Raw genomic sequence first — 10,040 nt, 5'->3', positions numbered from 1 at the left:
CACGGTTGGGATGGTGTTCTTCGGCTTGCAAGCCTCCCCCTTTTTCCTCCAAACATAACAATGGTCATTATGGCCAAACAGTTCTATTTTTGTTTCATCAGACCAGAGGACATTTCTCCAAAAAGTATGATCTTTGTCCCCATGTGTAGTTGCAAATCGTAGTCTGGCTTTTTTATTGCGGTTTTGGAGCAGTGGCTTCTTCCTTGCTGAGCGGCCTTTCAGGTTATGTCGATATAGGACTCGTTTTACTGTGGATATAGATACTTTTGTACCTGTTTCCTCCAGCATCTTCACAAGGTCCTTTGCTGTTGTTCTGGGATTGATGTACACTTTTCGCACCAAAGTACGTTCATCTCTAGGAGACAGAACACATCTCCTTCCTGAGCGGTATGACGGCTGCGTGGTCCCATGGTGTTTATACTTACGTACTATTGTTTGTACAGATGAACGTGGTACCTTCAGGTGTTTGGAAATTGCTCCCAAGGATGAACCAGACTTGTGGAGGTCTACAATTAGTTTTCTTAGGTCTTGGCTGATTTCTTTTGATTTTCCCATGATGTCAAGCAAAGAGGCACTGAGTTTGAAGGTAGGCCTTGAAATACATCCACAGGTACACCTCCAATTGACTCAAATTATGTCAATTAGCCTATCAGAAGCTTCTAAAGCCATGACATAATTTTCTGGAATTTTCCAAGCTGTTTAAAGGCACAGTCAGCTTAGTGTATGTAAACTTCTGACCCACTGGAATTGTGATGCAGTGAATTATAAGTGAAATAATCTGTCTGTAAACAATTGTTGGAAAAATTACTTGTGTCATGCACAAAGTACATGTCCTAACCGACTTGCCAAAACTATAGTTTGTTAACAAGACATTTGTGGAGTGGTTGAAAAATGAGTTTTAATGACTCCAACCTAAGTGTTAACTTCCGACTTCAACTGTATATAAACATATGGAAGAGATGTCCATTTGGAGGTGAGTGGTCAACCATGGATAATCTCTAACCTCTGAACTGTGACCATGGTCCTAACTAATGTGTACTCTATTTATTAAACTCATAAACTCTGTATTACACTGTTGTTGTTTGGCCTGTGGATGAAAATGGCTGAGTGTCTTCTTCATGAGGAAATAGACTGATTGTCATGCTTACAGCCAGGCAAGACAGTAAAGGACCTAGTTGCATCTAAGGACATTCTACATGTCTCAGCCCGAATCTTCAATCTGACTCTGAATCTAAAACTATTTTCTGATGGAAATGGTCGTTCATCTGTCTTTTGGTATTGAGAAATACATTTTCACAACTGATTGTCCAGTAATTATACTCCTCAAAGACCCTTTTGTGGGTAATTCTGCAAAAGAAGTATAGAGTTTTAAACTTGATCAATATCTGCATCTAACACCTTTTGGAATTGTGTTGTACAGTATGTCTAAAATGTTAATTTGGTTGAGCGTGTTGCCAAGGAGATATAAGTATATTTCACAATGAAAATAATTGATTGACTAGTATTTTTGACATAAAATGGAATACATATAATTGATTCTGTCTGTCTTGGTGTGTAAGTATTTGTTAGAATGTTCCAAAGTTGCCCAAAATTGCCCAAACCTTGAATTGGATTCAAAGGTTAAAGGGCATTTTTATTTTAATAGAGATATTAAGACACCTGTGTTGGTGAAACAATGCATGTTGAATCTTCTGTGGACTGTCAGGCTGTGTTTTCCCAGTACTCAAAAAAAATAATTAAAACATTGAAGTACCAACATTTGCATAGATAAATGTGTCGCAGCTGTTAATGCTTTTTCCACTTTGAACATTTCAGAAATGTCATCATTTGACATACAAAAAGATAAGAAAAATTACACTTCAAAAATATGTCTGTCGCAATGCATTTGTGTCATCATTAGAATTGTTTCAAGACCACTCTGTGGCTATTCTAAATAATGCAAAGTTCCCATAGAGAAGTCGAATAATGGAACACTTAACACTATCCATGGTAGGGCTGGAATAATGGAACACTCAATACTATCAATGGTAGGGATTGAATAATGGAACACCCAATACTATCCATGGTAGAGATGGAATAATGGAACACTCAATACTATCAATGGTAGAGATGGAATAATGGAACACCCAATACTATCCATGGTAGAGATTGTAATAAAAAAAAAAATAACAAAAAACAATGAAATAAACTACAAATACACTACCATTCAACAAAGGGAATGTTGTAAAATAATTAGTATTCAACTTTCTAGTCATAGTATTTATACATAGATCATTATTGAAACAATACATCTTCAAATATAAGGAACTGGAACACAAACGTTATTTAGAAGCCCGAAATGAGGTAGGAATCAACATGGTAGAGCTAAAAACACAGCAGAGGATATAGAAGGCACAGTATGTGGGTATGTGCAGGTGTATTGTGATGGAATGTGGGGGGGGTGTTTTGTGTTTGGAAAAGTGTGGAGTTAAGTGAGTGAAAAAGGAAAACAGTTGCAAATGCCAGAGCCCATGTGTGTCTGGGAGCAGGAGTTGTGACAGAGAGAGCTTTCAATTTTGTGCACATATGGGATATACATTTTATAATAGATTATACATATAGTTTATTTATTGTCTTATCATGATGGAGCCCAACCCTGTACCTTAGACACCCACCTCAGCGACCTACCGACTAAGAAGAAGTCCTTATCTGTTTTATAGGCCTACAGCAAGTAGCCTACATGCAGCCAAGACAGAAAGATCAACGCAGACAGAGACCCACTAAAGCAGCGCTGCCCCCTTAAGAGTCTATGCCTGCCTGGCAGGGTTGGTCCAACAAAGCCAAAGCCCCCAGATGGGTGAGCATATTAAACAAGGAATTGTTCAGTTGCTAATGTGGGGGTACCCACTGCCTGGGTGGGTACCCCCACCCAGGCAGTGGCAGAGCTGGCAACACTAGCTACAGTAACCCATGGGGAGGGGGTCACACTCAGACATTCAGAGAGAGGGCAAATTACTGTGGCCCTGGTGACACTAAATAATCAAAAGGTCTGACTGCACAGAGGTGCTTGGGTAAATGGTCACAATGGGTGGGTGTGTGTGTGTGTGTGTGTGTGTGTGTGTGTGTGTGTGTGTGTGTGTGTGTGTGTGTGTGTGTGTTTCAGTGCAGGGGGATGTATCTGAGTACCATCAGCTAGGACTTGACATTGGTTAGTCAAATCTCCGCATTCTTGCTCAATTTTGCATGCCTTCTCAAACAGTTACAACTGTATATACAGCTGAAGTCAGAAGTTTACATACACTTAGGTTGGAGTCATTAAAACTCATTTTTCAACCACTCCACAAATTTCTTGTTAACAAACTATAGTTTTGGCAAGTCAGTTAGGACATCTACTTTGTGCATGACACACGTAATTTTTCCAACAATTGTTTACAGGCAGATTATTTCATTTATAATTCACTGTATCACAATTCCAGTCGGTCAGAAGTTTACATACACTAAGTTGACTGTGCATTTAAACAAAAATAGAACTGCTTGGCCATAACGACCATCGTTATGTTTGGAGGAAAAAGGGGGAGGCTTGCAAGCCGAAGAACACCATCCCAACCATGAAGCACGGGGGTGGCAGCATCATGTTGTGGGGGTGCTTTGCTGCAGGAGGGACTGGTGCACTTCACGAAATAGATGGCATCATGAGGGTGGAAAATTATGTGGATACATTGAAGCAACATCTCAAGACATCAGTCAGGAAGTTAAAGCTTGGTCGCAAATGCTTGCAGTTAGCCACTGTCACCGATTCCTTCCAAACAACTCATTGTTGAATTTGCGATTTCCAACTTGTTGTGTAATGTTTATGTCCAATGCCCGATGAGCATCGATACGTTTTATCTATAATTTATCTTAATTATTTCTCTTCATATGACAAGGATTATTAAAAAGTATTTGCCAGTAGATTGTCGACTTGATTTATGATGACTGCTAGCTAAGTAAGATGTTGACATCATCAGTCCAATCAAAGCTACTGTAGATATAATGTTATTTGGCGTAATTTTATATGTGGCCAATGACCTTGAGCCTTCTTGGAAGGGCATTTCTAATCTAAGTCTATGGTAGGGCCCAAAGCGCTCAGATTCTTGATGTCTACCCTTACTAAAGGCGGGTGTGCCCATGAGTTACAGAACACTGAGCCAATCACGGTGAAATACTGAGCCAATCACGGTGCAATGCTCCTATTTTCTGCTGGCCGGCCCCACCACCACAGAAAGCACTGCGCTAGGCAGAAACTTCTGCATGTTGGAGCTGCCTGTTTCAATGCTGCTTTATTAACTCAATGATATATTCTTTTTTTACATTGTTTACAAACTGATATGTGACAAGTATTCATTGCCCCCCAAAAATTATATATTATATGTGTAAAGCCTGCAAGACGTGACAGTTGTGTTCCATTGATTATTATTTTGTTTAAGTGTTCAGAGTTCAAATAAATATCAAGATGAACACATACCACACTGCACCTTGGTCTACTCCTTTGGACAACCGTTACAATATGGCCTGGTACACACATATTAACAGTGCCTAGTAGGTGCATTTCATAGAGCATTATGACACTGTATGACGTTTCAACCAAAAGTAAAAAAATTTTTAAAAAAAAGGGTTTTGAGGCTTGGATGATTTCAGATGGAATGTCACATTTGTTGAGAACAACTCAACATGAATTCCAACAGGATGTTGAATTCGTACGATGTCTTTGCCCACTGTGGTCCCATGCAGTCTGATACGAATTACATCTTGTTAAAGTGATTTTATAATCGAGTGCCACTAACAATAACAACCCACTGGGCACAGACGTCAATTCAACGTCTTTTCCACGTCATTTCATTGACGTAGTATTTGGCGCATGTGACAAATAAAATTTGATTTGATTCAACCAATGTGTGCCCGGTGGGAAGGTACTAATTGCACGGAAGGGTGATTTCCATGTTCCTCGTCCCCCACCCTGCTCTTTTACATACTTACTCATTATGATAGTTACATTAATGAGACACTAAGTGCTTCGGACCCTTTGCACGGTCAACATTTCAGCCTTGACATGAGACAGGGTGTATTCTCCTCTCCTTTATAGCCTACCCTCAGGTACCCATGTACACCATTTGACAGGGGTAGAAAATAGCACTTGCCGCATGCAAATCAAGCTAAGTGGTTTACCGGTTGGAAAAAGCTTGGAAAATACATTTGAAAAGGTACTTAGAAATTATCATGGTTTGTTCAAGTATCTCAGTTTTAATTCACCTCCTGCATTGCTGATAATGTGTTGAGCACTATTTCTTCAACATGTTTCATCTGAAATGTAAAGCAGGTTTCATTTCCATACTTTTCATCATCCAATGATCCTAATCAGGCCTGTTTTTGTCTACTCTATACATATGGAGTAGGACATTACTAGAGCAGAAAGATAAAAAAAACGTCTCGATAGCTATGAAACTTAGTCTTATGAGTGTTTTAATGATGTGTCGTTCCTACAACGGCCATTTCCAAAAACACCAAACAGGAAAAAACTTTTGCAAAGTACATTGTTGGAGAATGTGTCGATACTGATAGGATAGAAAGAGAGGCAGCGCTGCTCTCAGATCAGCTTTCTCCATTCAAATCTTACCTTAACATTATAATTATTTCAGAATACTGACAATGGATCAGCTCCTATTACCACTTAACGTGCTTACCCTATAATAATGTACTAACTCACAGATTTGTCACGTCATTGCTGCCCGGTTCCAAAACGAATGCATTTTTCACGTGGTGCAAACTCCTCCCCCCGAGGTAACCCGGGCCAGATAATCGAATCCCCTCATTGGACCATAAAAATGGCTCTTTCTTGACACCTAGGTGTAAAACCACATGACCCAGCAGGACTAGCAAAGCACTGCTCCCCTCTCTCTGTCTCTTAGCTTCTGGACCTTTAAGTCTAAGAACCTCCATCCTCAGCAGCTGACCACAGGGAAAGAACTGGTGAACTGAGAGAAGTTATGGAAAGTACAATTTTCGGCTTTAAGTATCCAGGGGGGAACATAGCTGCTTCAATACAACAGTTGTGACGAGGAACCCAAGTACATTGAGTACCCAAGTACAGTCTCAGAAGACATAAGACCTTAAAGAGTTAGCGTAGCCTGGATGGTACAAGAAGCTAACCTTCTTCAAGGAAGGAAAAGACCATCGGAGCACAGTATAAACAAGCCAAAAAAGGACCACCACAAGGAACCCTGACTCAGAGGAGAGGAACAAGCTCAAAAGATCAGCTCAGGACCAGAGGCCACCCCTTCCTTTTGTTCTCGTCCATGCAGCCTGAAGAACAAAGAGGCCACAACAGAAAGAGTGTAACATTCCTTCAATGTTTCAATATTCTCTACATCTTGTCTATTACTCTGTTCCCAACCCCTTTTCTCTGATCAGTCTCATTATGTTTGTAAATATTTTGAATAGTGTAAATTACATTTTGATTGCATAAATACATTGTTTATCTTTATTATTCTGGTGCAAAGTGAGCTCCTATTGATTCTCAAAAGAAGTCAAACCTTCAGATGTCAATGTCCTACTATTGTTACTACTTGTGTCTTACGGTGTTATTATTAAGATAACTCACATGTCAGGTCTGCTTAGAGGAGAATTTTGTCCAATATTGGACTGCTGACCCGTTTTAATAATTTCATAGTAATAAGTGTACACCCTACTCTAGAAAGACAAAGGTTGTCTTAGTTAATTGGCTGTCTTTGGACACCTCTCTAACCTATCTCTGTGGACACCGCCAACCCTGCTAAAAGGAATCACCCTAAGAAAAAACACTGCCAGAACAATAGTGCATTTTAAAGCTCACGATTATAGTGTGCACTTAGTGTGACAGGGAAGTCATTAGAGAAATATATTCAGAGATGCATAGACAACAACCTCAGAGAGAGGTTGTCTAATTATGTCTATTGCACCATTCCGTGAGCTTTGAATGATAAGATTCTACTGTATCTTCTTTTTAGTCAAAAACTGAGTCATTGACATAGTCTTGTTCTGTAGAAAGTTCTCAATCTGTCCTATATAAGATTCTAAATAGAGAGAAAGAACATCTTAACAAACCCTTCACACTGGGGCTGGAGAAAACCCTTTAGACTGGGATTGGAGAATACCCTTTAGACTGGGGTTGGAGAAAACCCTTTAGACTGGGGTTGGAGAAAACCCTTTAGACTGGGGCTGGAGAAAACCCTTCACACTGGGGCTAGAGCATTGTGTTTGAACAGTTTCACACTATTCGAGACAACCCGGGTATAGCGACTAGAAGGGATGCCACCTGTTGCCAGACAACGGTATAAAAAGGAAGAAGTTTAATGGGAACAGTGTGGAGGACATAGAAGCTTTAGAAGCTAGATTTTTTTAAGTAGCCCTCATGCTAGAAAAGGTTGGAAACCCCTGCTATAGAAGAGTTGCAAATATGATCTGTAAGATGGTTGTTTAAAATATGACATTTGTGAGCAGTATAACGGTCCCCTTTTTCTCCGTCGTATCTTCACGCAAATGATGGGGATTTGGGCCTGTTCCCGGGTAAGCAGTATATCCTTCACGTCGGGCTCGTCAGACTCATTAAAGGAAAAATCTTCTACCAGTTCGTGGTGAGTAATCATTGTTCTGATGTCCAGAAGTTATTTTCGGGCAAAAGAGATGGTAGTAGCAACATTATGTACAAAATAAGTAAAGAAATATGTTACAAACAACGCAAAAAAACGAACAAAATAACACTGACGAATTAAGGAGATTCTGAAGTACCGTTGATGAGTGGTAGTGAATTAGATGATTAGAAGACAACAATGGGAAATGGGTTAAATCATTGGAACAGCTGACAAGAGCTTCCAAGAGTCATTTAACTGAGAAGACGAGGGAAAAAAGGATTTCTCATAAAATGAGAAAAAAAGAACATGGAATGAGGGAAAGAAGACTTGGCAGCATGTATAACAAGCATGTAAAACAAGCATGTAAAACAAGCATGTAAAACAAGCATGTATAACAAGCATGTAAAACAAGCATGTATAACAAGCATGTATAACAAGCATGTATAACATCATCTCAGTGCTAGGGGCGTCAGTACAGACACCCTGGTTCGAATCCAGGCTGTATTGGGAGTCCCATAGGGCGGTACACAATTGGCCCACCATCATCCGGGTTTGGCCGGTGTAGGCCGTCATTGTAAATAAGAATTTGTTCTTAACTGACTTGCCAAGTTAAATAAAGGTTACACATAACAAGCATGTATAACAAGCATGTAGAACAAGCATGTAGAACAAGCATATATAACAAGCATGTAACACAAGCGTGTATAACAAGCATGTATAACAAGCATGTAAAACAAGCATGTAAAACAAGCGTGTATAACAAGCATGTATAACAAGCATGTAAAACAAGCATGTAAAACAAGCGTGTATAACAAGCATATATAACAAGCATGTATAACAAGCACGTGGAACCATGAGTTCCATTCCTGTCTTCTAGACCCAGGATTTGAACGCGTTACCTTCAGCACGTCAACACAACATTACTCAAAGTTTACTGTGGCTATGCTATGCTCCTGCAATTATTACGTTTTACCACGTGACCTGTCAGGAAAAACACATCGATTCTGCCCTCGTGTAAATGTCTGATTCAATGTCACAGAACTTTATTCAAACAAAGTCGGATCTGCCTCTACACGTTCTTCAGGGTCAGCTTGGCCTAGCTTTGTCTCGACCTTAAAAGGTAACATTTGATTTGAAAGGACAAGAGAGAATGAACTCCATCAAATGAGGAGGTATAGTGAAAGATCAAAAAGCAGACTTTTCTCTTGACATAATGAGTCTCTTTCATCCAAGGAAAACAACCTAAAAATATTTTGCTCAAAGGTAAGCGATGGAATGAGTGGTCATTGAAGTGACTATATTCTTATGTTTGTTAGAAAGTATGTTACACATCCGCACCACTGTGACAGCCATGTCTAAACTACCTTTGACACAAAAATGCATTCATTATTTTGTGTTCAGAGTCAGCATGAAAGGTGGAAATAGACTTACAGTGAGAGAGAGAATGAGAGGGGTGGATAAGGATAAGAGCAAAAGTGTGTACCTGGAAAGTGTGATACTTACAGTCCTGCATTCATGAATTCTTGACTCTATTCCATTTTGAGATAACAGGGTAAAATATAATATTTTTAAATCTACACTGAACAAAAATATAAACGCAACATGTAAAGTGTTGCTCCCCTGTTTCATGAGCAGAAATAAAATATCCCAGAAATGTCTCTAAAATTATGTGAACAAATTCATTTCCATCCCTGTTTGTGCGCATTTTTCCTTTGCCAGTATAATCCATCCACCTGACAGTTGTGGCATATCAAGAAGCTGATTAATCAGCATAATCATTACAGTGGTGCACCTTGTGCTGGGGACAATAAAAGGTCACTCTAAAATGTGCAGTTTTGTGACACAACTCATTGCCACAGATGTCTCAAGTTTTGAGGGAGCGTGCAATTGGCTTGCTGACTGCAGGAATGTCCACCAGAGCTGTTGCCAGAGAATTGAATGTTAATTTCTCTACCATAAGCCTCCTCCAACGTCGTTTTATAGAATTTGGCAGTACGCCCAACTGGCCTCACAACCACAGACCACGTGTATGAAGTCGTGTGGGCGAATGGTTTGCTGATGTCAACATTGTGAACAGAGTGCCCCCTGGTGGCGGTGGGTTTATGGTATGGGCAGGCATAAGCTACGGACAACGAACACAATTGCATTTTATCGATGGCAATTTCAATGCACAGAGATACCGTGACAAGATCCTGAGGTCCATTGTCGTGCCATTCAGCCGCCACCATCTCCTCATGTTTCAGCATGATAATGCACGTCCCCATGTCGCAAGGATCTGTACACAATTCCTGGAAGCTGAAAATGTCCCAGTTTATCCATGGCCTGCATTCTCAGATATTGAGAATGTTTGGGATGCTCTTGATCACTGTGTACGACAACATGTTCCAGTTCCTGCCAATATCCAGTTACTTTGCA

Source organism: Salmo trutta, chromosome 31 (genome assembly GCF_901001165.1).
Source record: "Salmo trutta chromosome 31, fSalTru1.1, whole genome shotgun sequence".
Lineage (NCBI taxonomy): Eukaryota > Metazoa > Chordata > Actinopteri > Salmoniformes > Salmonidae > Salmo > Salmo trutta.
Note: the sequence above shows the minus strand (reverse complement) of the source record.